The following is a 12,544-nucleotide window of genomic DNA, read 5'->3' as shown; positions in this document are numbered from 1 at the left end:
AACCTCTCCTTTTCACAAGTCACCGGAATACATATCAATATCTAAAGTTACCGTGAATACCTATCAGGTTACGGGAATACCTATTTAGGTAACCAAGAATACCTAGGCATGGTATTCCTGGTACCTAAAGGTATTCTCGGTTACCCATAGGTTACGGGAATACCTTTCTCCAGTTACCGGGAATGCTTTACAGATACCTCTCTCTCTCTCTCTCTCTCTCTCTCTCTCTCTCTCTCTCTCTCTCTCTCTCTCTCTCTCTCTCTCTCTCTCTCTCTCTCTCTCTTTCTTTTTTTCCCTAAAAGGGGTTGAAAAGTTCAGAATGAAATCAAATTTTTCTGGATTGAAAGCTGCATGCCCTCGGAGTTGTGCGAGTGCACCGTAGCGTTCACAGAGGGGCGTGTTTGTATGTGTGTGACCAAGTGTTCAGTGTGTGTGTGCGGGTGTGTGTAAGTGTTCAGAGTCTGTGTCCTCAAAGTGTGTTTGCGTACAAGTACATGTGGTGTGTGAGTATTCAATGTGTGTGTGCATGCGTGCCATGAGCATGCTCTCCCCAATCTCGTGCCAAAGAGATTCCGTGAATTGCTCCATTTAACAGAAGGCAGTGTTTTAGAGACGCGAGCTAGCAGGCTGCAGATAAGCTGCCAGACAGATGCACTATTCCTGCAGTAACACTCAACTCCCATATGGGCACAAATAGGGGAAATATGTGTTATGGGTGTATGGCAGCGATGATGTTTTTTTTTTTTACATACCGCATAACAAGCTGGTTCGTGAGCTGGTGATTACACTGCACTTTCTAAATAAAATTAAATACATTTAACCTCTTATTAAGCGCAAGCCATATTTTCATTGGTAAACAAACGTAGTGCTGAAAATATACACTTTCACTGCGTTTTTGATAGGGTTAGGGTCTTTACTCTTGGCTACATTTGAAAAAGAAAAGCAACATGAATTAATACGGACTGTATTGCTCTATTTATGACGTGATATTAATTTCATACCGGTACCGGACCACTCGGGTAGTGAATTCGGAACAACGGAGAAAGCCGAAGAATGCTAGAATGAACATAGCTTCTAGCGTGAAGTTGGTGTGGGGGGAGAAAGGTTGCGCAGCAACGATATGCAAGCCGTGAGGATGGTGATGGGGAGGCGAGTGGGCTTAGGACTGGGTTGGTTCCTCTGGATGCCTCGCAAGAGGAGGGACGTTTAGGAGTGAGAGGGCAGGGCAAGGAGAACCGCGCTTTAGACAGAGCATCAGTGTGGTAACTTCACCAGATATAGCATAGAAGAAGAAGATGTCTTTATTTGTCATGCAGATTTAACACACACACATGCGATGGGCGAGCCACAGGAACACACACACACATGCACTGAGTCACTGATGAAATGTTCTCTGCACTTCCCATCCCGTCGTCCTTCCCCCCAAGGGCAGCCAGGAGCAGACAAGGGCTGCAGAGTGCGCCGCGCCCGGGGACCAATCCAAGTGCTGATTGATTGATTGATTTTATTGTGGATTAGAGACATCATCCAAAAACATGATAAAATGCAAGCACTTATTTCCATCATGGTCCCTGGTATTAAAAAAACAGGACATACATCAACATCAAACAAACATCATAAAACATTAAGATACAATATGCATGTACAGTTGAAGATAAAAGAATATGCTACCCTCTCTTTCCTATGCCAATCGTACATGCTTTTTGAAGCCAGTTAACCCGGGGACAGTTAGCCAGTTGCTCAAGTTTCAAGTTTCAAGTTTCTTTAATAGTTGTCATACAGAAGTACAGAATACTTTTATACAAAATGCTTCTTACTGTTACGCTCCAGAGACTGTGCTAGACAAGATAAGTATCAAATAACATCGTCTTCGTCAGTGTTACTGTAGCGATCTGTTGTGCATGTTTTTCCATTGGGTTTTCTTATCGGGAGGGGAAACCCTTGCGAACACGGGGAGAACATGCAAACTCCACACAGAAAGGCCCAGGAGATACCCCACCTGGGTACCTGGCAACACGGCAACCTGGTCCCCAAGCGGGAATCGAACCCAGGACCTTCTACTGTAGCTGTGAGGCAACAGTGTTAACCACTACACCACCATAGAACATACACCCCTAGAGCCTGACATAACAGAATGACAGAACATTGCTCTCACCACTGCCAGTGGCGAATATTCATGGAAGCCAATGGAAGCCAAGCTCCCCCAAAAATGTGACCAGTAAAAAGATATACAAATATATATATTCTTTATTCTTTTTATAGTTTACAATAATAGTTTCATATGTGTTATCATAATTTTCTCCCTCCTGGAGAAATGAACCCAACAAGCTAAACTGTGCCCACTCTCTATAACACTGCAGGCAGATGCACTTGGTAGTATTATTTTGATTTCTGATAGTGAACGATTTCATAAAGTTACAATTTTAACAACAATTGAAAATGAAAGAAAATGGAAGGCTGACACCGCAATTGTGTATTTTTCAGACAAGAGAGAGAGTAAGGTACAACGTTATTTTAATATAGAAAACTACAAACGGACAGAATGGCTAACTGGATCGGCTAAAGGAGCTATTTTGCTGGCCATGCCTCCTGATCGACAAGGCAGGTGTCCTAAACAATCCCTGGACCACCACTGGTGGCCCCTACAAATGTCCTAACCTAGTTGTACAGTAAATGACCAAGTAAGGCTTTGTCAATATTCCAATGTACAGTGTAAAATGTGTGTGTGTCCCCTACCCCCCCCCCCCCACCTCCAATGTACAGCCCTCACCCAACCCACCCAACCCCACCCATCCAACCTCCTCCAATGTACAGTTTCTACGCCAAATGTATATACACTCCTTTTCTGGACACTTTTGTATCACAAACAGTACTGTATTTGCAAATCTGATATGTCATAAATGTATAGATGTAGCAGTACTGTCTATCTGTATGTCATGTATGTCATATATGTTATGATGAATTGAAAATGGGGGACCCTGATGTAAACAAGACGAAAGTCTTTCTCTGGTCTGCATCCCCTTAACAATTGTATGTATTGAGCTGTACTGTACTGTACCCATTCTGCAATCTGTTAATAAACTTTTCAATCAATCAATCAATCAATTCTGATCTGATCAAAGAACCACATCACTGGGTGAGTGATTGTTTTTGTATTGAAAACACACACACACACACACCTGTTGAGCCATCTTCGACATAAGATGCTAATATTGTGTTGTTTTGCAATCTGCGCCGTAAGATGGTCGTAAAATGAGGCTATATAATTGTGTGCTTTAGCTCTGTTTATTTAATGTTTTCTTCCATCTTCGCTGAAACTGATTGTTATAGGCATGGTGGGATAGGAAAGCTATCATTGTATTGCATGTGTTGAACCGTAATGGGAAGTAATTCATACTATACGATCACAACGCTGTTAACGTTAGATAATGTACAAAATAAACGTATTCCGCTATAGACGTCACTCTTTTATTTTGAAACCCCCCAGAAAGGAAGTCATTGCTCTCGTTATTTGCTTTAGTGTCCGCCCGGTTCTGTGTTTGTTGGTTAGCTCCGTTAGCTAGCAGCCTATCAAGACCAGCCATTGGAATACTGTTTTCTAAATTGGGGAGGCTTTTAATCATCAAGGTAAGAGGATTTTAAGGAGACACAGCACACAGCAGCATCACACCTGGACAAGAGGCAGGGGAACTATGTGAGAATGCTGTTCATCGACTACAGCTCAGCATTCAATACCATAGTCCCCTCCAAACTCATAGCCAAGCTCAGGGACCTGGGCTTGAACTATGACCTCTGCCAGTGGGTCTTGGACTTCCTGACGGGCAGACCCCAGGTGGTAAGAGCAGGCAACTGCACCTCCTCATCCATCACGCTCAACATAGGGGCCCCCCAGGGCTGTGTTCTGAGCCCCCTCCTCTACTCCCTGTACACACATGACTGCGTAGCACAGCGGAACAACAACACAATCATCAAATTTGCTGATGACACAGTAGTGGTGGGCCTGATCTCTGCCAACGACGAGAGGGCCTACCTGGAAGAGGTAGAGAATCTGTCACAGTGGTGTCAGGAGAACTGCCTCTCCCTGAACGTCAGCAAAACAAAAGAGATGATTATGGACTTCAGGAGGTCGGGGGTCAAGGACTACAGCCCCCTCAGCATCGACGGGGCACCGGTTGAGAGAGTGAACAGTTTCAAGTACCTTGGAGCCCACATATCCGAGGATTTGACATGGACCACACACATTGACAGTGTTGTGAAGAAGGCACGACAATGCCTCTACTCCCTCAGGCGCCTAAGGAAGTTCCAAGTCAGTCAGAAGATCCTTAGGAACTTCTACTCATGTACAATAGAGAGCATCCTGACTGGCAACATCACCTACTGGTTTGGGAATAGCACTGCACAAGACCGTAGCAGACTACAAAGAGTGACACGTTCAGCCGAACGCACAATTGGAGGGGGGCTTCCCACCCTCCAGAACATTTACAACAAGCGGTGCAGGGGGAAGGCTAAGAGAATTATCAAGGACTCCAGCCACCCGAACAACTGCCTCTTTGAACTGCTGCGGTCAGGCAAGCGATACCGGAGTCTTAAGGCGAGCACAGAAAGACTCAGAAGAAGCTTCTATCCCCAGGCCATCAGGCTGCTAAACGAACAATAAACACTATGCAACAACCATCAAATGCACACAGCACACACACCCACACGCACACACTCACTTAAACAAACAACACACTGCAGCACCCACTCTCCACACTTTAGATCACACAAACACACTTTATATTTATTGATAAAGGATTTGCACTACAACTCGTACACCTACTGTAAATTGTACCTAAATTGCACCTCATCCCATTTCTGCCTTGCACTATATAGTATTGTATATTAGTACACCGCATAGTATTGTATATTATATGGTAACTCAGTTACGTCTATTCTGCATCGAACATTGTACATATGCCTATACTGAACACTGTGACCTCATTTTTTTACTTCTAATTTACATGCTATACTATGTTATTCTATTTCATACTTATCTTGTCTTGCACAGTCTCTGGAGCGTAACAGTAAGAAGAATTTTGTATAAAAGTATTCTGTACTTCTGTATGACAACTATTAAAGAAACTTGAAACTTGAAACTTGAACTTAAGTCATGGTATCCATAAACTTCAATCGGTTCGGATCCTTTGAATGAATGAGAATGTCAACAAACACGGCTTCACGTTGAAATCACTGACTGCGCCCAGAGAGGAGTGGTTAGGCAAAAAATAGTTCAGAGTATATTTGCTTAGAAAACGTAATTGTCTAATTCAATTATTTTTTATTTCTCAACGTGGTAAATACACAGGTCACAACATGTTTACAGGAACGTTTTGGAGTTGTATTTGGAGTGTATTTCGTGACTGTAGGGCACTGTAGGGAACGTCAGGGTACAAGTCTGACCCACTTCCAGGGATGAAGCTAAGCTACGCTAATGGAGCGGCTGTTCCCTAAGCCTAATGCATGCACAGAGACAAAAAAGGTATGTATCTTCTTGTCTAACTCCAGGGAAGATGTTAAATAAGCAAATGTTGGAGTTTTCCTTTAAAGCATTTTGTAAGGCAGGCTGTTCTGTGATTTGAAGAGGTTGTTGCCCAGTAAATGCACGTGAGCTCAACCTGAGCATCTGCATTATTTGTCGAACCGAGAAGATTTACACTGACCGTCATGTGACGTTTGTTGTTACATGCAATATGATACGTGGACTCCAGTTTAATGAATCCAAACATAGACGATGTGGTTGAATTTAATCCGTTACTTTGTAACACTTTGAGATCTGTTAGTGAAACGATGCCGCTATCGGCCATATAGCATAACGGTCCCATTATTGCAATGTAGATCTAATAACGCATTATCAAAACATAGGTTGAAAAAAAAAAAGAATAAAAAACATTCTGACTTGGCATCCTCAGTCATTTTACCCACACAACGCCACTGACCACCGCTAACCTAGAGCCTGACACAGAACGTGTTAGGGCAGGGGTTGGCGGAGCCCAATAGCAGAACACAGGAGGAGAGAGAATGGAGCGTTTTAGGTTGGCTTTAATGTTTACCCCCCCAAGCAGACAGGGTTACAGGTTTAGAATGGTCTCACAGGTCTCTCTCTCTCTCTCTCTCTCTCTCTCTTTCTCTCTCTCTCTCTCTCTCTCTCTCTCTCTCTCTCTCTCTCTCTCTCTCTCTCTCTCTCTCTCACACACACACACAAAGGGAGCCGCATGTTATTGGTGGAGGCGGGACCAGGCCATACAACTGATTGACAGCGGAAACGGCATTTCAAGCGTTAAAATAAAAAAAATTATTGAATATGTGGTGGTTATGATGTTGTAATGTTGTAATGTTTGCCCACAGTCAGGCCACTGAACTTAGAAGCAGGCCAGGCCAGTGTTTCTAGTTGCGGCGGCGCGATAGTTAATTACAGTAGATAACCTAGGTGGGGAACAACCAGGAGATCACTGCGACAGAGGATAACACAGTCTAAACGCACACAAGTTGGAGAACTATCGCTCTCTCTCTCTCTTTCTTTTTTTCTCTCTCTCTCTCTTTCTCTCTCTCTCTCTCTCTCTCTCTCTCTCTCTCTCTCTCTCTCTCTCTCTCTCTCTCTCTCTCTCTCTCTCTCTCACACACACAGATCACCTCTTTTTTAGAGTGTACAACGTTTGAGGAGTGAACTTGAATTGGTCCCGTTTTGTGGTCAGTCAATAAAACTCCTTTGATACAGCTCTAGCGAACTTGTGGACTTCAGTTACTTTTCACACTACACCTTTTTGGGATATCGAAAGACACAATGTAGGAACCAAGGGTGGTCTAACCAGATACGCCAATCCTTTACTCTTCTTGTCATACTGTCCTTTTCCCTTCGTACTTGACTGTTGACTGTTTGCGCTTGCGATTCCATACGCCTCGATCATCCTGCCCGCCCACTTGTCGGCATATCCTCTTGGAGTTTCCTTTTCCTCGTTAGTTAGGAGTCCAAAAAGGAGATCAACGGGGAGACAGGGATGACGACCGTACATTAGATAATAGGGTGAAAAGCCTGTGGCCTCGTGTTTCGTGCAGTTGTACTCATGAAGTACATGGGGTAGATGGTCTTTCCAATTATCTTTCTCTTTTTCTCAGAGGGTGCGAAGCATCTGTAACAGGGTGCGATTTAATCTCTCAGCAGGGTTGCCTTTGGGGTGATAGGGTGAGGTTCTCGAGTGGCCAACACTGCTTAACTGTCTGAGTGTTCTGAACAATTCGTTTTCGAAACTCCCTTCCTTGGTCGTGATGGAGCTTGGTGGGATATCCAAATCTAGGGATGAAATCATTAAAGAGTCGGTCAGCTGCCGTCTTGCCAGCTTTGTTTCTGGTGGGGTAGGCTTGGTCGAATCTAGTGAAGTGGTCTATCACTACTAGAATGTACTCACATCCGCCCGACAGGCCTCTAAGTGAAGGAAGTCGATACACAAGTTCGAGGGGCGTGTTTGATGTAATACTCCCCATGGGTGCTTTTACATGTGAAACGGGCTTCTTCTGTTTAATGCACTGGAATTATCTGGTTACGTACTCTTCGATTTCTCTTTTCATGAAGGGCCAGTAAAATCGCTCCCTAGCGAGGTTCTCTACGCCGACATGGCCCATGTTGTTATGTAAATGGATAAGGGGCACTCGTCTGTAGGTGGCAGGCAGGACCAGCTTTCTCCGACCGATGGTTCTCCTGTACAGTAGGCCATTTTCCATGTGTAACTTTTGCCACTCCCTCAAGAGCCTCCTTGTGTGTGTCAACTTTCTTCCTGATGTCATCTGTGAGGGGTGTGTCGTGTTCCTTTAAATCAATAACTCTTCCAATCGCAGGGTCTGTTCTTTGTTCCTTCACCAGTTCATCATGGCTAATGGTCTGCAGGGGCTCCATTTGTGGTTCACCTGGTGAGGCTAGGTCTCCATGCTGGGCTCTTCTACTCCCTTCCCATAGCGTACATACAGCTTCTTCTGAAAGTCTCTCGGAGCACTCTGTCATGAAGGTGTTGATATCAAGGGGACAACGGGATAGTGTATCAGCATCAATATTAGTCTTTCCTGGTCGGTACCTGATGTCAAAGTGGAAATCAGCAAGCTGTCCCACCCAACGGTGGCCTACAGCGTTCAACTTGGCCGTACTTAGGATATACGTGAGTGGATTATTATCTGTAAAGATGGTGAACTGGGGGGCATAGAACAAATAGTCTCTAAATGTAACACATACCGCCCACTTTAAGGCGAGGAACTCTAGCTTTCCGCTGTGCAGGTGATAGTTCTGTTCCGCTGGTGTTAGGGTGCGGGACCCGTAACCGATCACTCTCATTTTACCCTCTTGACTCTGATAAAGAACTGCACCGAGCCCTTTCTGAGAGGCATCGGTGTGGAGTGTAAAAGGAAGGTTGAAGTCAGGGTACGCCAGTACCGGGGGATTGAGAAGCGTGTCTATCAGACGTTCCAAGATCTTCTGGTGTCTGTCATCCCATTCTACTGGGGTTCGGGAGGACTGCTGAGGACTTTTTGTCTTTCCTTGCGGAGGTTTCGAATCGGGGGATTGGTTCTTCTGTTGTAACAGGTTGCATAGAGGCTTGGCTATACTTGAGAAATCTTGCACATATGATCGGTAATAACTTAGAAATCCAAGCAACTGTCTGACTTCTCCAACTGTTCGTGGTGTTTTGTTTTTCAGTACTCGCACGGCTTCTAGGTCCTTCGGGTCCACTCTCACTCCTTCTGCAGACACCAGGCGACCAACATAGCGGACTTCTTTGCGGAACAACTCGCACTTCTCCGACTTCAGTTTGACTCCGTGGCGCTGTAAGGCTTGGAGGACTCTGCGCAGTACTTGTACATGTTCATCGAATGACTTGGAAAAACAAAGCACATCGTCCAGGTAGGGGATGCAACATTCATCACGGAGCGTGTCGAGCATCTCCTCCATACTCCGTTGAAAGGCGGCTGGTGCGTTGAATGTATTCTTTTACCTCCCGGTAAAGTGGTTTTGGAATGGATACGTATGCCTTCTGCACTGGGGTGTCATCTTTGACTCTAATCTCCATCTGTAGTGAGGGGATACACCCGATGTCTCCGCTGTCACCAGCAAATGCTCCGGACTCCTCATAGAGTACTGCTCTCACCTTCTGTTGTTGTTGAGGGCTCAGATGACTGATCTCTACGGGTGGTAGCCAGGGCTCAGTGGGGGATTCACTGGAAGGGATGACTTTAACTTCGGCTATAGCTATTTTCGTCAGCGTGACATCGGCCTGTTGGGACTCAGGTTCACCTGTCTCAAGGACCTTGGTGATATGTTGGATGGTCCCTACTGGGGTTCTCTTCGGTAAGATAATCTCATGCGTTGAGTGATTGGAAATGGGCACCTTTACATATGGCAAGCGGTTCTTCTGGATCTCTAGGAGACCTTCTCCTACACTCAACTGTGCTAACACAATGTTCTCCTCTGTGGGTTCATAGAGAACGAAGGGGTCAGTTGTATCGAAACTTGGGGGTACTCTACACACCATACGTGGACTGCTTTTCCGGCAGGGATAATTACATTGTCTTTACCAACTCTTATGATGGCGGGATCACAATAGGTTCTCGGCGGGACATGAATGAAATTGACCATGGCCTCCACTTGTTCCTCTTCCATTCCAAAGGCTCGGCGTAGGTCAGGAGACGGATCACTGTGGCGACGGCGTCATCCGTGGTCTCTTGTCTATTAATGATTCTTTTTTTTATCTACTTTTTCTCCCCATTTTCAATTTTCCTCCCATCCCAATTTCGTATAATCTCAATTTCGATCTCTCAGCGGCGAGGAGTAACGCGTGGGAGGCTCACGCTGCCCTCCTTGCTTCCTGATTCTGCTGTACAGGCGCACCAACCGACCTGTAGGAGTCGCTGTCCACAACGTCCGATCCCCACCCCCTAATACTGCCAATTGTATTAGTATGAACGACCAGCCAAGCCGGAAGCAACGCCGAGAGCTGGGCTCGAACCCAGCATCTCCTGCGTTAGTGGCGAGCGCCTTGCCCACTGCGCCACTTAGCCGCCCTTATTAATGATTTCTCCAAGGACGTTCGCTCCTAATAAAGGCTGGGGTAGTGTCAGTTGGCTGACCAGGAAGGGGGCTTGTATGGTGAGCTTGGGGTCATCATTGCCGGTAAGATTCACAGTCAGTTCAACCCACCCATCGTAGGGGATGGCGTGGCCATTTACTGCATACACGTCGAGTTTCTCTTCGAGAAGCTCCTGTAGTGGTCTCACTGTATAGTTGGGGATGTGAGCGTTAGCCCATTTCACTTGCGAACCGGTATCAAATAGGACTGTTTCCGGATAGCCACTGATTAAACATTTCAACAGGCTTCTCTTTCCAACTAGTGGTATTTGACCTTTGGTGTTATTCGCAAATTGCGGTTCTTCGATTTACTGGGGGGTTTGGTTGATTCAGCGCGGCTTGAGCGAATTGGTGGGGTAGTGGCTGAGAGAGGGGGCGCGACAGGAGGGGAGGTATCTGGGTGGGAGGTGGCAGTGGGTGTGACCTCTGGGCGTTTGTTACTTGCTGCTCAATTAAAGTGGCCATCATGTTTGTCAGGGTTTCCACCTGGACACTGAGCTGCTGTATGGTCTGGAAGTTGTGGTCGGCGGCGGTGCTCCTTTGCTGGTCGTCACTTTGACATTCTCCGGTGTCCACCTTAGCGTTGTGTGCGTGGGTTGTCTTTGGGCGGGGGAGTTGGCCGAGTCTGCGCTGGTGTTCATTCTCGTCGCTTATTATCTTCATTACTTGGCTGAGAATTTCCTCATCGGTGACGTGGTTGTTTACGGTGAGGGGTCTAAATCTCTGTCGGAGATCAGCATGTTTCACTCCAAGGCCCTGATAGATAGTGTGGAGGAAGACCTCTTGGATGGTCCTGGGATCATAAGAAATGTCTGTGTTGGTCTGTCTTGACTGATAAAGGAGTTTCTGTTTCAATCCAATCATGCTATATAGAAACTGTTGGGGTGGTTCTTGTTCAAGCTGTCTGGCACACATTAACTCTTGGAACATCTCGGTAGTTGCTTTCTCACCAAGGTGTGATCGGAGGAAGCCCTTGAGTTCAGGGATGTTCATTTCATCTTTGTTTATGAGCATCTCTTTAAAGGTACCTGGTTTAATGATCCTCAATAAGCCACGGACTACTTCGGCTTCGGCGAAACCCTCTCTGCCTCCCTCGTCGATTTGTTTACTGAGGTTGTTGTAACTCATGTCGGCGCTCTGGTCTCCAATTAGGCCGCCATGCACCTTAAACTCTCAGCGCTGGAGGTAGGGAAGATCAGCTAAAGGAACCATTGTCTCTGGGATTATCTGTGGGTGTGATAGTGACTCACCTTGGTGGTTGTTCATTGTCTCTGGTGGCACAACGGTAACTCCATACCGTCATATTCCCTCCCCCAACTCCTCGTACACTCTCCTCAGTTCTTCTACTGAAGGTGGCATAGGGTTGGCGGGCAAGGTGGTTTGAAAACGTGGGTGTCTACTCATACTATTGGGATTTGTTGGGCTTAGGGGTACAGTGTGGTGTCACAGTGGATGAGCTGGGCATAACTTGGGTCACATTATCATTAGATACATCATCAAGGTGTGTTTCAACAGTTACATAGGAATGCATTAGTTTACATATTATGTCATTTAACATCAATAATTGGTTCATACCTTCGTCTTCGAGTAAGACTTCGGACTGGATGTAAGAAACCACAAAGTCCATGCAGTTCTCTTCTTCACTCTGACTCAGTTTGTCTACGTTGTCCTGGTTGACGTTAAGGTCCTGTGCCACCTTGGAGAGGTTGGCGCCCGATAGTTTATACAATTTCTTCTTAATGTTCCACAACAGTTCTCCTTGTGCAGTGAACATCGTGTGTGTGTGTGTGGTCTCGATAGTGGTGTAATGCGGCTTGAAGAGTCGGTCGTGACCCTCGGCACCAACGGCGATTCTCTCTGGTGACAGGCGTGCGTTGACCCCTCGGTTCAGCAGCGTGGCTCCGACAACGTGAAACTCCTCCTTGGCCTCACTCGATGGACACCCCTTCAACTGGCACCTGGTTGAAGCTACGTCTCGTCTCCTTGGTCTCGTGGCCCTGGTACGTCGGTCTTGCGGTTCTGGTATCACTGGACCTGTTCCTCTGACGATGGTGTAGTCAGAGGACAGATCCCAGACTCGAGCCCCCAAAGTTTGTTACCGGTCCCAATGGGCTACTGGGTACCGGAACAAATCATGTTCGCAGCCGGTCAGCATTCACTCCCTGAAAGCATAGGATATGATCAAGAGGAGTGAAGACACGTGTTGCTCAGTTTAACTCCAAGACTCCTCTGAGAGCTTTATTTCAACAAACTCTCAATTAAACATAATTTATCAAAATCATCTTGTTTCCATTATTTATGTATTTGTTACAGTTGTCCGTCTACTTCAGTGTCTCCGGTTATCAAGGTCAATGACTACCAAAGTGTTCATTCAAGTCGTATACTTTCATTTACAGTTCT

Source organism: Notolepis coatsorum (assembly GCF_963971535.1).
Source record: "Notolepis coatsorum genome assembly, chromosome: 4".
In the NCBI taxonomy this organism is placed as follows: domain Eukaryota; kingdom Metazoa; phylum Chordata; class Actinopteri; order Aulopiformes; family Paralepididae; genus Notolepis; species Notolepis coatsorum.
This window is presented reverse-complemented; position numbering follows the sequence as displayed.